The following is a 26,714-nucleotide window of genomic DNA, read 5'->3' on the forward strand; positions in this document are numbered from 1 at the left end:
CAACCAGCTACACCTTACTAACAACTGACAACCAGCTACACCTCACTAACAACTGGCACCCAGCTACTCCTCACTAACAACAGGCACCCAGCTATTCCTCACTAACAGCTGGCACCAAGCAAAACCTCACTAACAACTGTCAACCAGCTACACCTCACTAACAACTGGCAACCAGCTACACCTCACTATCAACTGGAACCCCAGCTACACCTCACTAACAACTGGCACTCCAGCTATACCTCACCAATAACTGGCACCCCAGCTACACCTCACTAACAACTGGCACCTCAGCTACGCCTCACTAACAACTGGCAACCCAGCTACACCTCACTAACAACTGGCAACCCAGCTACGCCTCATTAACAAATGCCACCCAGCTACACCTCACTAACAACTAGAACCCCAGCTACGTCTCACTAACAACTGACACCCAGGAACACCTCACTAACAACTGGCAACCAGCTACACCTCACTAACAACTGGCACCCCAGCTACGTCTCACTAACAACTGGCACCCCAGATACCCCTGACTAATAACTGGCACCCAGCTACACCTTACTAACAACTCAACCAGCTACACCTCGCTAATAACTGGCAACCAGCTACACCTCACTATCAACTGGCACCCCAGCTACACCTCACTAACAACTGGCACTCCAGCTATACCTCACCAATAACTGGCACCCCAGCTACACCTCACTAACAACTGGCAACCCAGCTACACCTCACTAACAACTGGCACCCCAGCTACACCTCACTAACAACTGGCCACCCAGCTACACATCACTAACAAATGGCAACCCAGCTACGCCTCACTAACAACTGGCACCCAGCTACACCTCACTAACAACTGGCACCCCAGCTACGTCTCACTAACAACTGGCACCCAGCAACACCTCACTAACAACTGGCAACCAGCTACACCTCACTAACAACTGCCACCCCAGCTACGTCTCATTAACAACTGGCACCCAGCTACACCTCACTAACAACTGGCAACCAGCTACACCTCACTAACAACTGGCAACCAGCTTCGCCTCACTAACAACTGGCACCCAGCTACACCTCACTAACAACTGGCACCCTAGCTACGTCACACTAACAAGTGGCAACCAGCTACACCTTACTAACAACTGGCAACCAGCTACACCTCACTATCAACTGGAACCCCAGCTACGTCTCACTAACAACTGGCACCCAGCTACACCTCACTAACAACTGGCACCCAGCTACTCCTCACTAACAACTGGCACCCAGCTACACCTCACTAACAACTGGCAACCAGCTACACCTCACAAACAACTGGCACCCCAGCTACACCTCACTAACAACTGGCACCCCAGCTATGTCTCACTAACAACTGGCAACCAGCTACACCTTACTAACAACTGGCAACCAGCTACACCTCACTAACAACTGGCACCCAGCTACTCCTCACTAACAACTGGCACCCAGCTACACCTCACTAACAACTGGCACCCAGCTACACCTCACTAACAACTAGAACCCCAGCTACGTCTCACTAACAACTGACACCCAGGAACACCTCACTAACAACTGGCAACCAGCTACACCTCACTAACAACTGGCACCCCAGCTACGTCTCACTAACAACTGGCACCCCAGATACCCCTGACTAATAACTGGCACCCAGCTACACCTCACTAACCACTGGCACCCCTGCTACGCCTCACTAACAAATGGCAACCCAGCTACGCCTCATTAACAACTGGCAACCCAGCTACGCCTCACTAACAACTGGCACCTAGCTACACCTCACTAACAACTGGCAACCAGCTAAACCTCACTAACAACTGGCACCCCAGCTACACCTCACTAACAACTGGCACCCTAGCTACGTCACACTAACAACTGGCAACCAGCTACACCTTACTAACAACTGGCAACCAGCTACACCTCACTATCAACTGGAACCCCAGCTACGTCTCACTAACAACTGGCACCCAGCTACACCTCACTAACAACTGGCACCCAGCTACTCCTCACTAACAACTGGCAACCCAGCTACACCTCACTAACAACTGGCAACCAGATATATCTCACTAACAACTGGCACCCCAGCTACACCTAACTAACAACTGGCACCCCAGCTACACCTCACTAACAACTGGCAACCCAGCTACACCTCACTAACAACTGGCAACCAGCTATATCTCACTAACAACTGGCACCCCAGCTACACCTCACTAACAACTGGCCACCCAGCTACACCTCACTAACAAATGGCAACCCAGCTATGCCTCACTAACAACTGGCACCAAGCTACACCTCACTAACAACTGGCACCCCAGCTACGTCTCACTAAAAACTGGCACCCAGCAACACCTCACTAACAACTGGCAACCAGCTACACCTCACTAACAACTGGCACCCCAGCTACGCCTCACTAACAACTGGCAACCAGCTACACCTCACTAACAACTGGCACCCCAGCTACGTCTCACTAACAACTGGCACCCTAGCTACGTCACACTAACAACTGGCAACCAGCTACACCTTACTAACAACTGGCAACCAGCTACACCTCACTATCAACTGGAACCCCAGCTACGTCTCACTAACAACTGGCACCCAGCTACACCTCACTAACAACTGGCACCCAGCTACACCTCACTAACAACTGACAACCAGCTACACCTCACTAACAACTGGCACCCCAGCTACACCTCACTAACAACTGGCACCCCAGCTATGTCTCACTAACAACTGGCAACCAGCTACACCTTACTAACAACTGGCAACCAGCTACACCTCACTAACAACTGGCACCCAGCTACTCCTCACTAACAACTGGCACCCAGCTACACCTCACTAACAACTGGCAACCAGCTACACCTTACTAACAACTGACAACCAGCTACACCTCACTAACAACTGGCACCCAGCTACTCCTCACTAACAACAGGCACCCAGCTATTCCTCACTAACAGCTGGCACCAAGCAAAACCTCACTAACAACTGTCAACCAGCTACACCTCACTAACAACTGGCAACCAGCTACACCTCACTATCAACTGGAACCCCAGCTACACCTCACTAACAACTGGCACTCCAGCTATACCTCACCAATAACTGGCACCCCAGCTACACCTCACTAACAACTGGCACCTCAGCTACGCCTCACTAACAACTGGCAACCCAGCTACACCTCACTAACAACTGGCAACCCAGCTACGCCTCATTAACAAATGCCACCCAGCTACACCTCACTAACAACTAGAACCCCAGCTACGTCTCACTAACAACTGACACCCAGGAACACCTCACTAACAACTGGCAACCAGCTACACCTCACTAACAACTGGCACCCCAGCTACGTCTCACTAACAACTGGCACCCCAGATACCCCTGACTAATAACTGGCACCCAGCTACACCTTACTAACAACTCAACCAGCTACACCTCGCTAATAACTGGCAACCAGCTACACCTCACTATCAACTGGCACCCCAGCTACACCTCACTAACAACTGGCACTCCAGCTATACCTCACCAATAACTGGCACCCCAGCTACACCTCACTAACAACTGGCAACCCAGCTACACCTCACTAACAACTGGCACCCCAGCTACACCTCACTAACAACTGGCCACCCAGCTACACATCACTAACAAATGGCAACCCAGCTACGCCTCACTAACAACTGGCACCCAGCTACACCTCACTAACAACTGGCACCCCAGCTACGTCTCACTAACAACTGGCACCCAGCAACACCTCACTAACAACTGGCAACCAGCTACACCTCACTAACAACTGCCACCCCAGCTACGTCTCATTAACAACTGGCACCCAGCTACACCTCACTAACAACTGGCAACCAGCTACACCTCACTAACAACTGGCAACCAGCTTCGCCTCACTAACAACTGGCACCCAGCTACACCTCACTAACAACTGGCACCCTAGCTACGTCACACTAACAAGTGGCAACCAGCTACACCTTACTAACAACTGGCAACCAGCTACACCTCACTATCAACTGGAACCCCAGCTACGTCTCACTAACAACTGGCACCCAGCTACACCTCACTAACAACTGGCACCCAGCTACTCCTCACTAACAACTGGCACCCAGCTACACCTCACTAACAACTGGCAACCAGCTACACCTCACAAACAACTGGCACCCCAGCTACACCTCACTAACAACTGGCACCCCAGCTATGTCTCACTAACAACTGGCAACCAGCTACACCTTACTAACAACTGGCAACCAGCTACACCTCACTAACAACTGGCACCCAGCTACTCCTCACTAACAACTGGCACCCAGCTACACCTCACTAACAACTGGCACCCAGCTACACCTCACTAACAACTAGAACCCCAGCTACGTCTCACTAACAACTGACACCCAGGAACACCTCACTAACAACTGGCAACCAGCTACACCTCACTAACAACTGGCACCCCAGCTACGTCTCACTAACAACTGGCACCCCAGATACCCCTGACTAATAACTGGCACCCAGCTACACCTTACTAACAACTCAACCAGCTACACCTCGCTAATAACTGGCAACCAGCTACACCTCACTATCAACTGGCACCCCAGCTACACCTCACTAACAACTGGCACTCCAGCTATACCTCACCAATAACTGGCACCCCAGCTACACCTCACTAACAACTGGCAACCCAGCTACACCTCACTAACAACTGGTAACCAGCTATATCTCACTAACAACTGGCACCCCAGCTAAACCTCACTAACAACTGGCCACCCAGCTACACATCACTAACAAATAGCAACCCAGCTACGCCTCACTAACAACTGGCACCCAGCTACACCTCACTAACAACTGGCACCCCAGCTACGTCTCACTAACAACTGGCACCCAGCAACACCTCACTAACAACTGGCAACCAGCTACACCTCACTAACAACTGGCACCCCAGGCTACGTCTCATTAACAAATGGCACCCAGCTACACCTCACTAACAACTGGCAACCAGCTACACCTCACTAACAACTGGCAACCAGCTTCGCCTCACTAACAACTGGCACCCAGCTACACCTCACTAACAACTGGCACCCTAGCTACGTCACACTAACAAGTGGCAACCAGCTACACCTTACTAACAACTGGCAACCAGCTACACCTCACTATCAACTGGAACCCCAGCTACGTCTCACTAACAACTGGCACCCAGCTACACCTCACTAACAACTGGCACCCAGCTACTCCTCACTAACAACTGGCACCCAGCTACACCTCACTAACAACTGGCAACCAGCTACACCTCACAAACAACTGGCACCCCAGCTACACCTCACTAACAACTGGCACCCCAGCTATGTCTCACTAACAACTGGCAACCAGCTACACCTTACTAACAACTGGCAACCAGCTACACCTCACTAACAACTGGCACCCAGCTACTCCTCACTAACAACTGGCACCCAGCTACACCTCACTAACAACTGGCAACCAGCTACACCTTACTAACAACTGACAACCAGCTACACCTCACTAACAACTGGCACCCAGCTACTCCTCACTAACAACAGGCACCCAGCTATTCCTCACTAACAGCTGGCACCAAGCAACACCTCACTAACAACTGTCAACCAGCTACACCTCACTAACAACTGGCAACCAGCTACACCTCACTATCAACTGGAACCCCAGCTACACCTCACTAACAACTGGCACTCCAGCTATACCTCACCAATAACTGGCACCCCAGCTACACCTCACTAACAACTGGCACCTCAGCTACGCCTCACTAACAACTGGCAACCCAGCTACACCTCACTAACAACTGGCAACCCAGCTACGCCTCATTAACAACTGGCACCCACCTACACCTCACTAACAACTAGAACCCCAGCTACGTCTCACTAACAACTGACACCCAGGAACACCTCACTAACAACTGGCAACCAGCTACACCTTACTAACAACTGGCAACCAGCTACACCTCACTAAAAACTGGCACCCAGCTACTCCTCACTAACAACTGGCACCCAGCTACACCTCACTAACAACTGGCAACCAGCTACACCTTACTAAAAACTGACAACCAGCTACACCTCACTAACAACTGGCACCCAGCTACTCCTCACTAACAACAGGCACCCAGCTACACCTCACTAACAACTGGCAACCAGCTACACCTCACTATCAGCTGGAACCCCAGCTACACCTCACTAACAACTGGCACTCCAGCTATACCTCACCAATAACTGGCACCCCAGCTACACCTCACTAACAACTGGCACCTCAGCTACGCCTCACTAACAACTGGCAACAAAGCTACACCTCACTAACAACTGGCAACCCAGCTACGCCTCATTAACAACTGGCACCCAGCTACACCTCACTAACAACTAGAACCCCAGCTACGTCTCACTAACAACTGACACCCAGGAACACCTCACTAACAACTGGCAACCAGCTACACCTCACTAACAACTGGCACCCCAGCTACGTCTCACTAACAACTGGCACCCCAGATACCCCTGACTAATAACTGGCACCCAGCTACACCTTACTAACAACTCAACCAGCTACACCTCGCTAATAACTGGCAACCAGCTACACCTCACTATCAACTGGCACCCCAGCTACACCTCACTAACAACTGGCACTCCAGCTATACCTCACCAATAACTGGCACCCCAGCTACACCTCACTAACAACTGGCAACCAAGCTACACCTCACTAAAAACTGGTAACCAGCTATATCTCACTAACAACTGGCACCCCAGCTACACCTCACTAACAACTGGCCACCCAGCTACACATCACTAACAAATGGCAACCCAGCTACGCCTCACTAACAACTGGCACCCAGCTACACCTCACTAACAACTGTCACCCCAGCTACGTCTCACTAACAACTGGCACCCAGCAACACCTCACTAACAACTGGCAACCAGCTACACCTCACTAACAACTGGCACCCCAGCTACGTCTCATTAACAACTGGCACCCAGCTACACCTCACTAACAACTGGCAACCAGCTACACCTCACTAACAACTGGCAACCAGCTGCGCCTCACTAACAACTGGCACCCAGCTACACCTCACTAACAACTGGCACCCTAGCTACGTCACACTAACAAGTGGTAACCAGCTACACCTTACTAACAACTGGCAACCAGCTACACCTCACTATCAACTGGAACCCCAGCTACGTCTCACTAACAACTGGCACCCAGCTACACCTCACTAACAACTGGCACCCAGCTACTCCTCACTAACAACTGGCACCCAGCTACACCTCACTAACAACTGGCAACCAGCTACACCTCACAAACAACTGGCACCCCAGCTACACCTCACTAACAACTGGCACCCCAGCTATGTCTCACTAACAACTGGCAACCAGCTACACCTTACTAACAACTGGCAACCAGCTACACCTCAATAACAACTGGCACCCAGCTACTCCTCACTAACAACTGGCACCCAGCTACACCTCACTAACAACTGGCAACCAGCTACACTTCACTAACAACTGGCAACCAGCTACACCTTACTAACAACTGACAACCAGCTACACCTCACTAACAACTGGCACCCAGCTACTCCTCACTAACAACAGGCACCCAGCTATTCCTCACTAACAGCTGGCACCAAGCAACACCTCACTAACAACTGTCAACCAGCTACACCTCACTAACAACTGGCAACAAGCTACACCTCACTATCAACTGGAACCCCAGCTACACCTCACTAACAACTGGCACTCCAGCTATACCTCACCAATAACTGGCACCCCAGCTACACCTCACTAACAACTGGCACCTCAGCTACGCCTCACTAACAACTGGCAACCCAGCTACACCTCACTAACAACTGGCAACCCAGCTACGCCTCATTAACAACTGGCACCCAGCTACACCTCACTAACAACTGGCAACCAGCTACACCTCACTAACAACTGGCAACCAGCTACACCTTACTAACAACTGACAACCAGCTACACCTCACTAACAACTGGCACCCAGCTACTCCTCACTAACAACAGGCACCCAGCTATTCCTCACTAACAGCTGGCACCAAGCAACACCTCACTAACAACTGTCAACCAGCTACACCTCACTAACAACTGGCAACCAGCTACACCTCACTAACAACTGGCACCCCAGCTACGTCTCACTAACAACTGGCACCCCAGCTACACCTCACTAACAACTGGCACCCCAGCTACGTCTCACTAACAACTGGCAACCAGCTACACCTTACTAACAACTGGAAACCAGCTACACCTCACTAACAACTGGCAACCAGCTACAACTCACTAACTACTGGCAACCAGCTACACCTCACTAACAACTGGCACCCCAGCTACGTTTCACTAACAACTGGCAACCAGCTACACCTTAATAACAACTGGCAACCAGCTACACCTCACTAACAACTGGCCCCCAGCTACTCCTCACTAACAACTGGCACCCAGCTACACCTCACTAACAACTGGCAACCAGCTACACCTCACTAACAACTGGCACCCCAGCTACACCTCACTAACAACTGGCACCCCAGCTATGTCTCACTAACAACTGGCAACCAGCTACACCTTACTAACAACTGGCAACCAGCTATACCTCACTAAAAACTGGCACCCAGCTGCTCCTCACTAACAACTGGCACCCAGCTACACCTCACTAACAACTGGCAACCAGCTACACCTTACTAACAACTGACAACCAGCTACACCTCACTAACAACTGGCACCCAGCTACTCCTCACTAACAACAGGCACCCAGCTACACCTCACTAACAACTGGCAACCAGCTACACCTCACTATCAACTGGAACCCCAGCTACACCTCACTAACAACTGGCACTCCAGCTATACCTCACCAATAACTGGCACCCCAGCTACACCTCACTAACAACTGGCACCTCAGCTACGCCTCACTAACAACTGGCAACCCAGCTACACCTCACTAACAACTGGCAACCCAGCTACGCCTCATTAACAACTGGCACCCAGCTACACCTCACTAACAACTAGAACCCCAGCTACGTCTCACTAACAACTGACACCCAGGAACACCTCACTAACAACTGGCAACCAGCTACACCTCACTAACAACTGGCACCCCAGCTACGTCTCACTAACAACTGGCACCCCAGATACCCCTGACTAATAACTGGCACCCAGCTACACCTTACTATCAACTCAACCAGCTACACCTCGCTAATAACTGGCAACCAGCTACACCTCACTATCAACTGGCACCCCAGCTACACCTCACTAACAACTGGCACTCCAGCTATACCTCACCAATAACTGGCACCCCAGCTACACCTCACTAACAACTGGCAACCCAGCTACACCTCACTAACAACTGGTAACCAGCTATATCTCACTAACAACTGGCACCCCAGCTACACCTCACTAACAACTGGCCACCCAGCTACACATCACTAACAAATGGCAACCCAGCTACGCCTCACTAACAACTGGCACCCAGCTACACCTCACTAACAACTGGCACCCCAGCTACGTCTCACTAACAACTGGCACCCAGCAACACCTCACTAACAACTGGCAACCAGCTACACCTCACTAACAACTTGCACCCCAGCTACGTCTCATTAACAACTGGCACCCAGCTACACCTCACTAACAACTGGCAACCAGCTACACCTCACTAACAACTGGCAACCAGCTACACCTCACTAACAACTGGCAACCAGCTGCGCCTCACTAACAACTGGCACCCAGCTACACCTCACTAACAACTGGCACCCTAGCTACGTCACACTAACAAGTGGCAACCAGCTACACCTTACTAACAACTGGCAACCAGCTACACCTCACTATCAACTGGAACCCCAGCTACGTCTCACTAACAACTGGCACTCCAGCTATACCTCACCAATAACTGGCACCCCAGCTACACCTCACTAACAACTGGCAACCCAGCTACACCTCACTAACAACTGGTAACCAGCTATATCTCACTAACAACTGGCACCCCAGCTACACCTCACTAACAACTGGCCACCCAGCTACACATCACTAACAAATGGCAACCCAGCTACGCCTCACTAACAACTGGCACCCAGCTACACCTCACTAACAACTGGCACCCCAGCTACGTCTCACTAACAACTGGCACCCAGCAACACCTCACTAACAACTGGCAACCAGCTACACCTCACTAACAACTTGCACCCCAGCTACGTCTCATTAACAACTGGCACCCAGCTACACCTCACTAACAACTGGCACCCAGCTACTCCTCACTAACAACAGGCACCCAGCTACACCTCACTAACAACTGGCAACCAGCTACACCTCACTATCAGCTGGAACCCCAGCTACACCTCACTAACAACTGGCACTCCAGCTATACCTCACCAATAACTGGCACCCCAGCTACACCTCACTAACAACTGGCACCTCAGCTACGCCTCACTAACAACTGGCAACAAAGCTACACCTCACTAACAACTGGCAACCCAGCTACGCCTCATTAACAACTGGCACCCAGCTACACCTCACTAACAACTAGAACCCCAGCTACGTCTCACTAACAACTGACACCCAGGAACACCTCACTAACAACTGGCAACCAGCTACACCTCACTAACAACTGGCACCCCAGCTACGTCTCACTAACAACTGGCACCCCAGATACCCCTGACTAATAACTGGCACCCAGCTACACCTTACTAACAACTCAACCAGCTACACCTCGCTAATAACTGGCAACCAGCTACACCTCACTATCAACTGGCACCCCAGCTACACCTCACTAACAACTGGCACTCCAGCTATACCTCACCAATAACTGGCACCCCAGCTACACCTCACTAACAACTGGCAACCAAGCTACACCTCACTAACAACTGGTAACCAGCTATATCTCACTAACAACTGGCACCCCAGCTACACCTCACTAACAACTGGCCACCCAGCTACACATCACTAACAAATGGCAACCCAGCTACGCCTCACTAACAACTGGCACCCAGCTACACCTCACTAACAACTGTCACCCCAGCTACGTCTCACTAACAACTGGCACCCAGCAACACCTCACTAACAACTGGCAACCAGCTACACCTCACTAACAACTGGCACCCCAGCTACGTCTCATTAACAACTGGTACCCAGCTACACCTCACTAACAACTGGCAACCAGCTACACCTCACTAACAACTGGCAACCAGCTGCGCCTCACTAACAACTGGCACCCAGCTACACCTCACTAACAACTGGCACCCTAGCTACGTCACACTAACAAGTGGTAACCAGCTACACCTTACTAACAACTGGCAACCAGCTACACCTCACTATCAACTGGAACCCCAGCTACGTCTCACTAACAACTGGCACCCAGCTACACCTCACTAACAACTGGCACCCAGCTACTCCTCACTAACAACTGGCACCCAGCTACACCTCACTAACAACTGGCAACCAGCTACACCTCACAAACAACTGGCACCCCAGCTACACCTCACTAACAACTGGCACCCCAGCTATGTCTCACTAACAACTGGCAACCAGCTACACCTTACTAACAACTGGCAACCAGCTACACCTCAATAACAACTGGCACCCAGCTACTCCTCACTAACAACTGGCACCCAGCTACACCTCACTAACAACTGGCAACCAGCTACACTTCACTAACAACTGGCAACCAGCTACACCTTACTAACAACTGACAACCAGCTACACCTCACTAACAACTGGCACCCAGCTACTCCTCACTAACAACAGGCACCCAGCTATTCCTCACTAACAGCTGGCACCAAGCAACACCTCACTAACAACTGTCAACCAGCTACACCTCACTAACAACTGGCAACAAGCTACACCTCACTATCAACTGGAACCCCAGCTACACCTCACTAACAACTGGCACTCCAGCTATACCTCACCAATAACTGGCACCCCAGCTACACCTCACTAACAACTGGCACCTCAGCTACGCCTCACTAACAACTGGCAACCCAGCTACACCTCACTAACAACTGGCAACCCAGCTACGCCTCATTAACAACTGGCACCCAGCTACACCTCACTAACAACTGGCAACCAGCTACACCTCACTAACAACTGGCAACCAGCTACACCTTACTAACAACTGACAACCAGCTACACCTCACTAACAACTGGCACCCAGCTACTCCTCACTAACAACAGGCACCCAGCTATTCCTCACTAACAGCTGGCACCAAGCAACACCTCACTAACAACTGTCAACCAGCTACACCTCACTAACAACTGGCAACCAGCTACACCTCACTAACAACTGGCACCCCAGCTACGTCTCACTAACAACTGGCACCCCAGCTACACCTCACTAACAACTGGCACCCCAGCTACGTCTCACTAACAACTGGCAACCAGCTACACCTTACTAACAACTGGAAACCAGCTACACCTCACTAACAACTGGCAACCAGCTACGCCTCATTAACAACTGGCACCCAGCTACACCTCACTAACAACTGGCAACCAGCTACACCTCACTAACAACTGGCAACCAGCTACACCTTACTAACAACTGACAACCAGCTACACCTCACTAACAACTGGCACCCAGCTACTCCTCACTAACAACAGGCACCCAGCTATTCCTCACTAACAGCTGGCACCAAGCAACACCTCACTAACAACTGTCAACCAGCTACACCTCACTAACAACTGGCAACCAGCTACACCTCACTAACAACTGGCACCCCAGCTACGTCTCACTAACAACTGGCACCCCAGCTACACCTCACTAACAACTGGCACCCCAGCTACGTCTCACTAACAACTGGCAACCAGCTACACCTTACTAACAACTGGAAACCAGCTACACCTCACTAACAACTGGCAACCAGCTACAACTCACTAACTACTGGCAACCAGCTACACCTCACTAACAACTGGCACCCCAGCTACGTTTCACTAACAACTGGCAACCAGCTACACCTTAATAACAACTGGCAACCAGCTACACCTCACTAACAACTGGCCCCCAGCTACTCCTCACTAACAACTGGCACCCAGCTACACCTCACTAACAACTGGCAACCAGCTACACCTCACTAACAACTGGCACCCCAGCTACACCTCACTAACAACTGGCACCCCAGCTATGTCTCACTAACAACTGGCAACCAGCTACACCTTACTAACAACTGGCAACCAGCTATACCTCACTAAAAACTGGCACCCAGCTGCTCCTCACTAACAACTGGCACCCAGCTACACCTCACTAACAACTGGCAACCAGCTACACCTTACTAACAACTGACAACCAGCTACACCTCACTAACAACTGGCACCCAGCTACTCCTCACTAACAACAGGCACCCAGCTACACCTCACTAACAACTGGCAACCAGCTACACCTCACTATCAACTGGAACCCCAGCTACACCTCACTAACAACTGGCACTCCAGCTATACCTCACCAATAACTGGCACCCCAGCTACACCTCACTAACAACTGGCACCTCAGCTACGCCTCACTAACAACTGGCAACCCAGCTACACCTCACTAACAACTGGCAACCCAGCTACGCCTCATTAACAACTGGCACCCAGCTACACCTCACTAACAACTAGAACCCCAGCTACGTCTCACTAACAACTGACACCCAGGAACACCTCACTAACAACTGGCAACCAGCTACACCTCACTAACAACTGGCACCCCAGCTACGTCTCACTAACAACTGGCACCCCAGATACCCCTGACTAATAACTGGCACCCAGCTACACCTTACTATCAACTCAACCAGCTACACCTCGCTAATAACTGGCAACCAGCTACACCTCACTATCAACTGGCACCCCAGCTACACCTCACTAACAACTGGCACTCCAGCTATACCTCACCAATAACTGGCACCCCAGCTACACCTCACTAACAACTGGCAACCCAGCTACACCTCACTAACAACTGGTAACCAGCTATATCTCACTAACAACTGGCACCCCAGCTACACCTCACTAACAACTGGCCACCCAGCTACACATCACTAACAAATGGCAACCCAGCTACGCCTCACTAACAACTGGCACCCAGCTACACCTCACTAACAACTGGCACCCCAGCTACGTCTCACTAACAACTGGCACCCAGCAACACCTCACTAACAACTGGCAACCAGCTACACCTCACTAACAACTTGCACCCCAGCTACGTCTCATTAACAACTGGCACCCAGCTACACCTCACTAACAACTGGCAACCAGCTACACCTCACTAACAACTGGCAACCAGCTACACCTCACTAACAACTGGCAACCAGCTGCGCCTCACTAACAACTGGCACCCAGCTACACCTCACTAACAACTGGCACCCTAGCTACGTCACACTAACAAGTGGCAACCAGCTACACCTTACTAACAACTGGCAACCAGCTACACCTCACTATCAACTGGAACCCCAGCTACGTCTCACTAACAACTGGCACCCAGCTACACCTCACTAACAACTGGCACCCCAGCTATGTCTCACTAGCAACTGGCAACCAGCTACACCTTACTAACAACTGGCAACCAGCTACACCTCACTAAAAACTGGCACCCAGCTACTCCTCACTAACAACTGGCACCCAGCTACACCTCACTAACAACTGGCAACCAGCTACACCTTACTAACAACTGACAACCAGTTACACCTCACTAACAACTGGCACCCAGCTACTCCTCACTAACAGCAGGCACCCAGCTACACCTCACTAACAACTGGCAACCAGCTACACCTCACTATCAACTGGAACCCCAGCTACACCTCACTAACAACTGGCACTCCAGCTATACCTCACCAATAACTGGCACCCCAGCTACACCTCACTAACAACTGGCACCTCAGCTACACCTTACTAACAACTGACAACCAGCTACACCTCACTAACAACTGGCACCCAGCTACTCCTCACTAACAACAGGCACCCAGCTATTCCTCACTAACAGCTGGCACCAAGCAACACCTCACTAACAACTGTCAACCAGCTACACCTCACTAACAACTGGCAACCAGCTGCACCTCACTAACAACTGGCACCCCAGCTACGTCTCACTAACAACTGGCACCCCAGCTACACCTCACTAACAACTGGCACCCCAGCTACGTCTCACTAACAACTGGCAACCAGCTACACCTTACTAACAACTGGCAACCAGCTACACCTCACTAACAACTGGCAACCAGCTACAACTCACTAACTACTGGCAAGCAGCTACACCTCACTAACAACTGGCACCCCAGCTACGTTTCACTAACAACTGGCAACCAGCTACACCTTACTAACAACTGGCAACCAGCTACACCTCACTAACAACTGGCCCCCAGCTACTCCTCACTAACAACTGGCACCCAGCTACACCTCACTAACAACTGGCAACCAGCTACACCTCACTAACAACTGGCACCCCAGCTACACCTCACTAACAACTGGCACCCCAGCTATGTCTCACTAACAACTGGCAACCAGCTACACCTTACTAACAACTGGCAACCAGCTACACCTCACTAAAAACTGGCACCCAGCTACTCCTCACTAACAACTGGCACCCAGCTACACCTCACTAACAACTGGCAACCAGCTACACCTTACTAACAACTGACAACCAGCTACACCTCACTAACAACTGGCACCCAGCTACTCCTCACTAACAACAGGCACCCAGCTACACCTCACTAACAACTGGCAACCAGCTACACCTCACTATCAACTGGAACCCCAGCTACACCTCACTAACAACTGGCACTCCAGCTATACCTCACCAATAACTGGCACCCCAGCTACACCTCACTAACAACTGGCACCTCAGCTACGCCTCACTAACAACTGGCAACCCAGCTACACCTCACTAACAACTGGCAACCCAGCTACGCCTCATTAACAACTGGCACCCAGCTACACCTCACTAACAACTAGAACCCCAGCTACGTCTCACTAACAACTGACACCCAGGAACACCTCACTAACAACTGGCAACCAGCTACACCTCACTAACAACTGGCACCCCAGCTACGTCTCACTAACAACTGGCACCCCAGATACCCCTGACTAATAACTGGCACCCAGCTACACCTTACTAACAACTCAACCAGCTACACATCGCTAATAACTGGCAACCAGCTACACCTCACTATCAACTGGCACCCCAGCTACACCTCACTAACAACTGGCACTCCAGCTATACCTCACCAATAACTGGCACCCCAGCTACACCTCACTAACAACTGGCAACCCAGCTACACCTCACTAACAACTGGTAACCAGCTATGTCTCACTAACAACTGGTACCCCAGCTACACCTCACTAACAACTGGCAACCCAGCTACACCTCACTAACAACTGGTTACCAGCTATATCTCACTAACAACTGGCACCCCAGCTACACATCACTAACAAATGGCAACCCAGCTACGCCTCACTAACAACTGGCACCCAGCTACACCTCACTAACAACTGGCACCCCAGCTACGTCTCACTAACAACTGGCACCCAGCAACACCTCACTAACAACTGGCAACCAGCTACACCTCACTAACAACTGGCACCCCAGCTACGTCTCATTAACAACTGGCAACCAGCTGCGCCTCACTAACAACTGGCACCCAGCTACACCTCACTAACAACTGGCACCCTAGCTACGTCACACTAACAAGTGGCAACCAGCTACACCTTACTAACAACTGGCAACCAGCTACACCTCACTATCAACTGGAACCCCAGCTACGTCTCACTAACAACTGGCACCCAGCTACACCTCACTAACAACTGGCACCCAGCTACACCTCACTAACAACTGGCACCCCAGCTATGTCTCACTAACAACTGGCAACCAGCTACACCTTACTAACAACTGGCAACCAGCTACACCTCACTAAAAACTGGCACCCAGCTACTCCTCACTAACAACTGGCACCCAGCTACACCTCACTAACAACTGGCAACCATCTACACCTTACTAACAACTGACAACCAGCTACACCTCACTAACAACTCGCACCCAGCTACTCCTCACTAACAACAGGCACCCAGATACACCTCACTAACAACTGGCAACCAGCTACACCTCACTATCAACTGGAACCCCAGCTACACCTCACTAACAACTGGCACTCCAGCTCTACCTCACCAATAACTGGCACCCCAGCTACACCTCTCTAACAACTGGCACCTCAGCTACGCCTCACTAACAACTGGCAACCCAGCTACACCTCACTAACAACTGGCAACCCAGCTACGCCTCATTAACAACTGGCACCCAGCTACACCTCACTAACAACTAGAACCCCAGCTACGTCTCACTAACAACTGACACCCAGGAACACCTCACAAACAACTGGCAACCAGCTACACCTCACTAACAACTGGCACCCCAGCTACGTCTCACTAACAACTGGCACCCCAGATACCCCTGACTAATAACTGGCACCCAGCTACACCTTACTAACAACTCAACCAGCTACACCTCGCTAATAACTGGCAACCAGCTACACCTCACTATCAACTGGCACCCCAGCTACACCTCACTAACAACTGTCAACCAGCTACATCTCACTAACAACTGGCAACCAGCTACACCTCACTATCAACTGGAACCCAAGCTACACCTCACTAACAACTGGCACTCCAGCTATACCTCACCAATAACCGGCACCCCAGCTACACCTCACTAACAACTGGCACCTCAGCTACGCCTCACTAACAACTGGCAACCCAGCTACACCTCACTAACAACTGGCAACCCAGCTACGCCTCATTAACAACTGGCACCCAGCTACACCTCACTAACAACTAGAACCCCAGCTACGTCTCACTAACAACTGACACCCAGGAACACCTCACTAACAACTGGAAACCAGCTACACCTCACTAACAACTGGCACCCCAGCTACGTCTCACTAACAACTGGCACCCCAGATACCCCTGACTAATAACTGGCACCCAGCTACACCTTACTAACAACTCAACCAGCTACACCTCGCTAATAACTGGCAACCAGCTACACCTCACTATCAACTGGCACCCCAGCTACACCTCACTAACAACTGGCACTCCAGCTATACCTCACCAATAACTGGCACCCCAGCTACACCTCACTAACAACTGGCAACCCAGCTACACCTCACTAACAACTGGTAACCAGCTATATCTCACTAACAACTGGCACCCCAGCTACACCTCACTAACAACTGGCCACCCAGCTACACCTCACTAACAAATGGCAACCCAGCTACGCCTCACTAACAACTGGCACCCAGCTACACCTCACTAACAACTGGCACCCCAGCTACGTCTCACTAACAACTGGCACCCAGCAACACCTCACTAACAACTGGCAACCAGCTACACCTCACTAACAACTGGCACCCCAGCTACGTTTCACTAACAACTGGCAACCAGCTACACCTTACTAACAACTGGCAACCAGCTACACCTCACTAACAACTGGCCCCCAGCTACTCCTCACTAACAACTGGCACCCAGCTACACCTCACTAACAACTCGCAACCAGCTACACCTCACTAACAACTGGCACCCCAGCTACACCTCACTAACAACTGGCACCCCAGCTATGTCTCACTAACAACTGGCAACCAGCTACACCTTACTAACAACTGGCAACCAGCTACACCTCACTAAAAACTGGCACCCAGCTACTCCTCACTAACAACTGGCACCCAGCTACACCTCACTAACAACTGGCAACCAGCTACACCTTACTAACAACTGACAACCAGCTACACCTCACTAACAACTGGCACCCAGCTACTCCTCACTAACAACAGGCACCCAGCTACACCTCACTAACAACTGGCAACCAGCTACACCTCACTATCAACTGGAACCCCAGCTACACCTCACTAACAACTGGCACTCCAGCTATACCTCACCAATAACTGGCACCCCAGCTACACCTCACTAACAACTGGCACCTCAGCTACGCCTCACTAACAACTGGCAACCCAGCTACACCTCACTAACAACTGGCAACCCAGCTACGCCTCATTAACAACTGGCACCCAGCTACACCTCACTAACAACTAGAACCCCAGCTACGTCTCACTAACAACTGACACACAGGAACACCTCACTAACAACTGGCAACCAGCTACACCTCACTAACAACTGGCACCCCAGCTACGTCTCACTAACAACTGGCACCCCAGATACCCCTGACTAATAACTGGCACCCAGCTACACATTACTAACAACTCAACCAGCTACACCTCGCTAATAACTGGCAACCAGCTACACCTCACTATCAACTGGCACCCCAGCTACACCTCACTAACAACTGGCACTCCAGCTATACCTCACCAATAACTGGCACCCCAGCTACACCTCACTAACAACTGGCAACCCAGCTACACCTCACTAACAACTGGTAACCAGCTATATCTCACTAACAACTGGCACCCCAGCTACACCTCACTAACAACTGGCACCCCAGCTATGTCTCACTAACAACTGGCAACCAGCTACACCTTACTAACAACTGGCAACCAGCTACACCTCACTAACAACTGGCACCCAGCTACTCCTCACTAACAACTGGCACCCAGCTACACCTCACTAACAACTGGCAACCAGCTACACCTTACTAACAACTGACAACCAGCTACACCTCACTAACAACTGGCACCCAGCTACTCTTCACTAACAACAGGCACCCAGCTATTCCTCACTAACAGCTGGCACCAAGCAACACCTCACTAACAACTGTCAACCAGCTACATCTCACTAACAACTGGCACCCCAGCTACACCTCACTATCAACTGGAACCCAAGCTACACCTCACTAACAACTGGCACTCCAGCTATACCTCACCAATAACCGGCACCCCAGCTACACCTCACTAACAACTGGCACCTCAGCTACGCCTCACTAACAACTGGCAACCCAGCTACACCTCACTAACAACTGGCAACCCAGCTACGCCTCATTAACAACTGGCAACCCAGCTACACCTCACTAACAACTGGCAACCCAGCTACGCCTCATTAACAACTGGCACCCAGCTACACCTCACTAACAACTAGAACCCCAGCTACGTCTCACTAACAACTGACACACAGGAACACCTCACTAACAACTGGCAACCAGCTACACCTCACTAACAACTGGCACCCCAGCTACGTCTCACTAACAACTGGCACCCCAGATACCCCTGACTAATAACTGGCACCCAGCTACACCTTACTAACAACTCAACCAGCTACACCTCGCTAATAACTGGCAACCAGCTACACCTCACTATCAACTGGCACCCCAGCTACACCTCACTAACAACTGGCACTCCAGCTATACCTCACCAATAACTGGCACCCCAGCTACACCTCACTAACAACTGGCAACCCAGCTACACCTCACTAACAACTGGTAACCAGCTATATCTCACTAACAACTGGCACCCCAGCTACACCTCACTAACAACTGGCACCCCAGCTATGTCTCACTAACAACTGGCAACCAGCTACACCTTACTAACAACTGGCAACCAGCTACACCTCACTAACAACTGGCACCCAGCTACTCCTCACTAACAACTGGCACCCAGCTACACCTCACTAACAACTGGCAACCAGCTACACCTTACTAACAACTGACAACCAGCTACACCTCACTAACAACTGGCACCCAGCTACTCTTCACTAACAACAGGCACCCAGCTATTCCTCACTAACAGCTGGCACCAAGCAACACCTCACTAACAACTGTCAACCAGCTACATCTCACTAACAACTGGCACCCCAGCTACACCTCACTATCAACTGGAACCCAAGCTACACCTCACTAACAACTGGCACTCCAGCTATACCTCACCAATAACCGGCACCCCAGCTACACCTCACTAACAACTGGCACCTCAGCTACGCCTCACTAACAACTGGCAACCCAGCTACACCTCACTAACAACTGGCAACCCAGCTACGCCTCATTAACAACTGGCACCCAGCTACACCTCACTAACAACTAGAACCCCAGCTATGTCTCACTAACAACTGACACCCAGGAACACCTCACTAACAACTGGCAACCAGCTACACCTCACTAACAACTGGCACCCCAGCTACGTCTCACTAACAACTGGCACCCCAGATACCCCTGACTAATAACTGGCACCCAGCTACACCTTAATAACAACTCAACCAGCTACACCTCGCTAATAACTGGCAACCAGCTACACCTCACTATCAACTGGCACCCCAGCTACACCTCACTAACAACTGGCACTCCAGCTATACCTCACCAATAACTGGCACCCCAGCTACACCTCACTAACAACTGGCAACCCAGCTACACCTCACTAACAACTGGTAACCAGCTATATCTCACTAACAACTGGCACCCCAGCTACACCTCACTAACAACTGGCCACCCAGCTACACCTCACTAACAAATGGCAACCCAGCTACGCCTCACTAACAACTGGCACCCAGCTACACCTCACTAACAACTGGCACCCCAGCTACGTCTCACTAACAACTGGCACCCAGCAACACCTCACTAACAACTGGCAACCAGTTACACCTCACTAACAACTGGCACCCCAGCTACGTTTCACTAACAACTGGCAACCAGCTACACCTTACTAACAACTGGCAACCAGCTACACCTCACTAACAACTGGCCCCCAGCTACTCCTCACTAACAACTGGCAGCCAGCTACACCTCACTAACAACTCGCAACCAGCTACACCTCACTAACAACTGGCACCCCAGCTACACCTCACTAACAACTGGCACCCCAGCTATGTCTCACTAACAACTGGCAACCAGCTACACCTTACTAACAACTGGCAACCAGCTACACCTCACTAAAAACTGGCACCCAGCTACTCCTCACTAACAACTGGCACCCAGCTACACCTCACTAACAACTGGCAACCAGCTACACCTTACTAACAACTGACAACCAGCTACACCTCACTAACAACTGGCACCCAGCTACTCCTCACTAACAACAAGCACCCAGCTACACCTCACTAACAACTGGCAACCAGCTACACCTCACTATCAACTGGAACCCCAGCTACACCTCACTAACAACTGGCACTCCAGCTATACCTCACCAATAACTGGCACCCCAGCTACACCTCACTAACAACTGGCACCTCAGCTACGCCTCACTAACAACTGGCAACCCAGCTACACCTCACTAACAACTGGCAACCCAGCTACGCCTCATTAACAACTGGCACCCAGCTACACCTCACTAACAACTAGAACCCCAGCTACGTCTCACTAACAACTGACACACAGGAACACCTCACTAACAACTGGCAACCAGCTACACCTCACTAACAACTGGCACCCCAGCTACGTCTCACTAACAACTGGCACCCCAGATACCCCTGACTAATAACTGGCACCCAGCTACACCTTACTAACAACTCAACCAGCTACACCTCGCTAATAACTGGCAACCAGCTACACCTCACTATCAACTGGCACCCCAGCTACACCTCACTAACAACTGGCACTCCAGCTATACCTCACCAATAACTGGCACCCCAGCTACACCTCACTAACAACTGGCAACCCAGCTACACCTCACTAACAACTGGTAACCAGCTATATCTCACTAACAACTGGCACCCCAGCTACACCTCACTAACAACTGGCCACCCAGCTACACATCACTAACAAATGGCAACCCAGCTACGCCTCACTAACAACTGGCACCCAGCTACACCTCACTAACAACTGGCACCCCAGCTACGTCTCACTAACAACTGGCACCCAGCAACACCTCACTAACAACTGGCAACCAGCTACACCTCACTAACAACTGGCACCCCAGCTACGTCTCATTAACAACTGGCACCCAGCTACACCTCACTAACAACTGGCAACCAGCTACACCTCACTAACAACTGGCAACCAGCGGCGCCTCACTAACAACTGGCACCCAGCTACACCTCACTAACAACTGGCACCCTAGCTACGTCACACTAACAAGTGGCAACCAGCTACACCTTACTAACAACTGGCAAACAGCTACACCTCACTATCAACTGGAACCCCAGCTACGTCTCACTAACAACTGGCACCCAGCTACACCTCACTAACAACTGGCACCCAGCTACTCCTCACTAACAACTGGCACCCAGCTACACCTCACTAACAACTGGCAACCAGCTACACCTCACTAACAACTGGCACCCCAGCTACACCTCACTAACAACTGGCACCCCAGCTATGTCTCACTAACAACTGGCAACCAGCTACACCTTACTAACAACTGGCAACCAGCTACACCTCACTAACAACTGGCACCCAGCTACTCCTCACTAACAACTGGCACCCAGCTACACCTCACTAACAACTGGCAACCAGCTACACCTTACTAACAACTGACAACCAGCTACACCTCACTAACAACTGGCACCCAGCTACTCTTCACTAACAACAGGCACCCAGCTATTCCTCACTAACAGCTGGCACCAAGCAACACCTCACTAACAACTGTCAACCAGCTACATCTCACTAACAACTGGCAACCAGCTACACCTCACTATCAACTGGAACCCAAGCTACACCTCACTAACAACTGGCACTCCAGCTATACCTCACCAATAACCGGCACCCCAGCTACACCTCACTAACAACTGGCACCTCAGCTACGCCTCACTAACAACTGGCAACCCAGCTACACCTCACTAACAACTGGCAACCCAGCTACGCCTCATTAACAACTGGCACCCAGCTACACCTCACTAACAACTAGAACCCCAGCTACGTCTCACTAACAACTGACACCCAGGAACACCTCACTAACAACTGGCAACCAGCTACACCTCACTAACAACTGGCACCCCAGCTACGTCTCACTAACAACTGGCACCCCAGATACCCCTGACTAATAACTGGCACCCAGCTACACCTTACTAACAACTCAACCAGCTACACCTCGCTAATAACTGGCAACCAGCTACACCTCACTATCAACTGGCACCCCAGCTACACCTCACTAACAACTGGCACTCCAGCTATACCTCACCAATAACTGGCACCCCAGCTACACCTCACTAACAACTGGCAACCCAGCTACACCTCACTAACAACTGGTAACCAGCTATATCTCACTAACAACTGGCACCCCAGCTACACCTCACTAACAACTGGCCACCCAGCTACACCTCACTAACAAATGGCAACCCAGCTACGCCTCACTAACAACTGGCACCCAGCTACACCTCACTAACAACTGGCACCCCAGCTACGTCTCACTAACAACTGGCATCCAGCAACACCTCACTAACAACTGGCAACCAGCTACACCTCACTAACAACTGGCACCCCAGCTACGTTTCACTAACAACTGGCAACCAGCTACACCTCACTAACAACTGGCCCCCAGCTACTCCTCACTAACAACTGGCACCCAGCTACGTTTCACTAACAACTGGCAACCAGCTACACCTCACTAACAACTGGCCCCCAGCTACACCTCACTAACAACTGGCACCCCAGCTACACCTCACTAACAACTGGCACCCCAGCTATGTCTCACTAACAACTGGCAACCAGCTACACCTTACTAACAACTGGCAACCAGCTACACCTCACTAAAAACTGGCACCCAGCTACTCCTCACTAACAACTGGCACCCAGCTACACCTCACTAACAACTGGCAACCAGCTACACCTTACTAACAACGGACAACCAGCTACACCTCACTAACAACTGGCACCCAGCTACTCCTCACTAACAACAGGCACCCAGCTACACCTCACTAACAACTGGCAACCAGCTACACCTCACTATCAACTGGAACCCCAGCTACACCTCACTAACAACTGGCACTCCAGCTATACCTCACCAATAACTGGCACCCCAGCTACACCTCACTAACAACTGGCACCTCAGCTACGCCTCACTAACAACTGGCAACCCAGCTACACCTAACTAACAACTGGCAACCCAGCTACGCCTCATTAACAACTGGCACCCAGCTACACCTCACTAACAACTAGAACCCCAGCTACGTCTCACTAACAACTGACACCCAGGAACACCTCACTAACAACTGGCAACCAGCTACACCTCACTAACAACTGGCACCCCAGCTACATCTCACTAACAACTGGCACCCCAGATACCCCTGGCTAATAACTGGCACCCAGCTACACCTTACTAACAACTCAACCAGCTACACCTCGCTAATAAATGGCAACCAGCTACACCTCACTATCAACTGGCACCCCAGCTACACCTCACTAACAACTGGCACTCCAGCTATACCTCACCAATAACTGGCACCCCAGCTACACCTCACTAACAACTGGCAACCCAGCTACACCTCACTAACAACTGGTAACCAGCTATATCTCTCTAACAACTGGCACCGCAGCTACACCTCACTAACAACTGGCCACCCAGCTACACATCACTAACAAATGGCAACCCAGCTACGCCTCACTAACAACTGGCACCCAGCTACACCTCACTAACAACTGCCACCCCAGCTACGTCTCACTAACAACTGGCACCCAGCAACACCTCACTAACAACTGGCAACCAGCTACACCTCACTAACAACTGGCACCCCAGCTACTTCTCATTAACAACTGGCACCCAGCTACACCTCACTAACAACTGGCAACCAGCTACACCTCACTAACAACTGGCACCCTAGCTACGTCACACTAACAAGTGGCAACCAGCTACACCTTACTAACAACTGGCAACCAGCTACACCTCACTATCAACTGGAACCCCAGCTACGTCTCACTAACAACTGGCACCCAGCTACACCTCACTAACAACTGGCACCCAGCTACTCCTCACTAACAACTGGCACCCAGCTACACCTCACTAACAACTGGCAACCAGCTACACCTCACTAACAACTGGCACCCCAGCTGGCACCCCAGCTATGTCTCACTAACAACTGGCAACCAGCTACACCTTACTAACAACTGGCAACCAGCTACACCTCACTAACAACTGGCACCCAGCTACTCCTCACTAACAACTGGCACCCAGCTACACCTCACTAACAACTGGCAACCAGCTACACCTTACTAACAACTGACAACCAGCTACACCTCACTAACAACTGGCACCCAGCTACTCCACACTAACAACAGGCACCCAGCTATTCCTCACTAACAGCTGGCACCAAGCAACACCTCACTAACAACTGTCAACCAGCTACATCTCACTAACAACTGGCAACAAGCTACACCTCACTATCAACTGGAACCCAAGCTACACCTCACTAACAACTGGCACTCCAGCTATACCTCACCAATAACCGGCACCCCAGCTACACCTCACTAACAACTGGCACCTCAGCTACGCCTCACTAACAACTGGCAACCCAGCTACACCTCACTAACAACTGGCAACCCAGCTACGCCTCATTAACAACTGGCACCCAGCTACACCTCACTAACAACTAGAACCCCAGCTACGTCTCACTAACAACTGACACCCAGGAACACCTCACTAACAACTGGCAACCAGCTACACCTCACTAACAACTGGCACCCTAGCTACGTCTCACTAACAACTGGCACCCCAGATACCCCTGACTAATAACTGGCACCCAGCTACACCTTACTAACAACTCAACCAGCTACACCTCGCTAATAACTGGCAACCAGCTACACCTCACTATCAACTGGCACCCCAGCTACACCTCACTAACAACTGGCACTCCAGCTATACCTCACCAATAACTGGCACCCCAGCTACACCTCACTAACAACTGGCAACCCAGCTACAC

The sequence above is a fragment of the Rhinoderma darwinii genome, chromosome 2, assembly GCF_050947455.1.
Source record: "Rhinoderma darwinii isolate aRhiDar2 chromosome 2, aRhiDar2.hap1, whole genome shotgun sequence".
Taxonomy (NCBI): domain Eukaryota; kingdom Metazoa; phylum Chordata; class Amphibia; order Anura; family Rhinodermatidae; genus Rhinoderma; species Rhinoderma darwinii.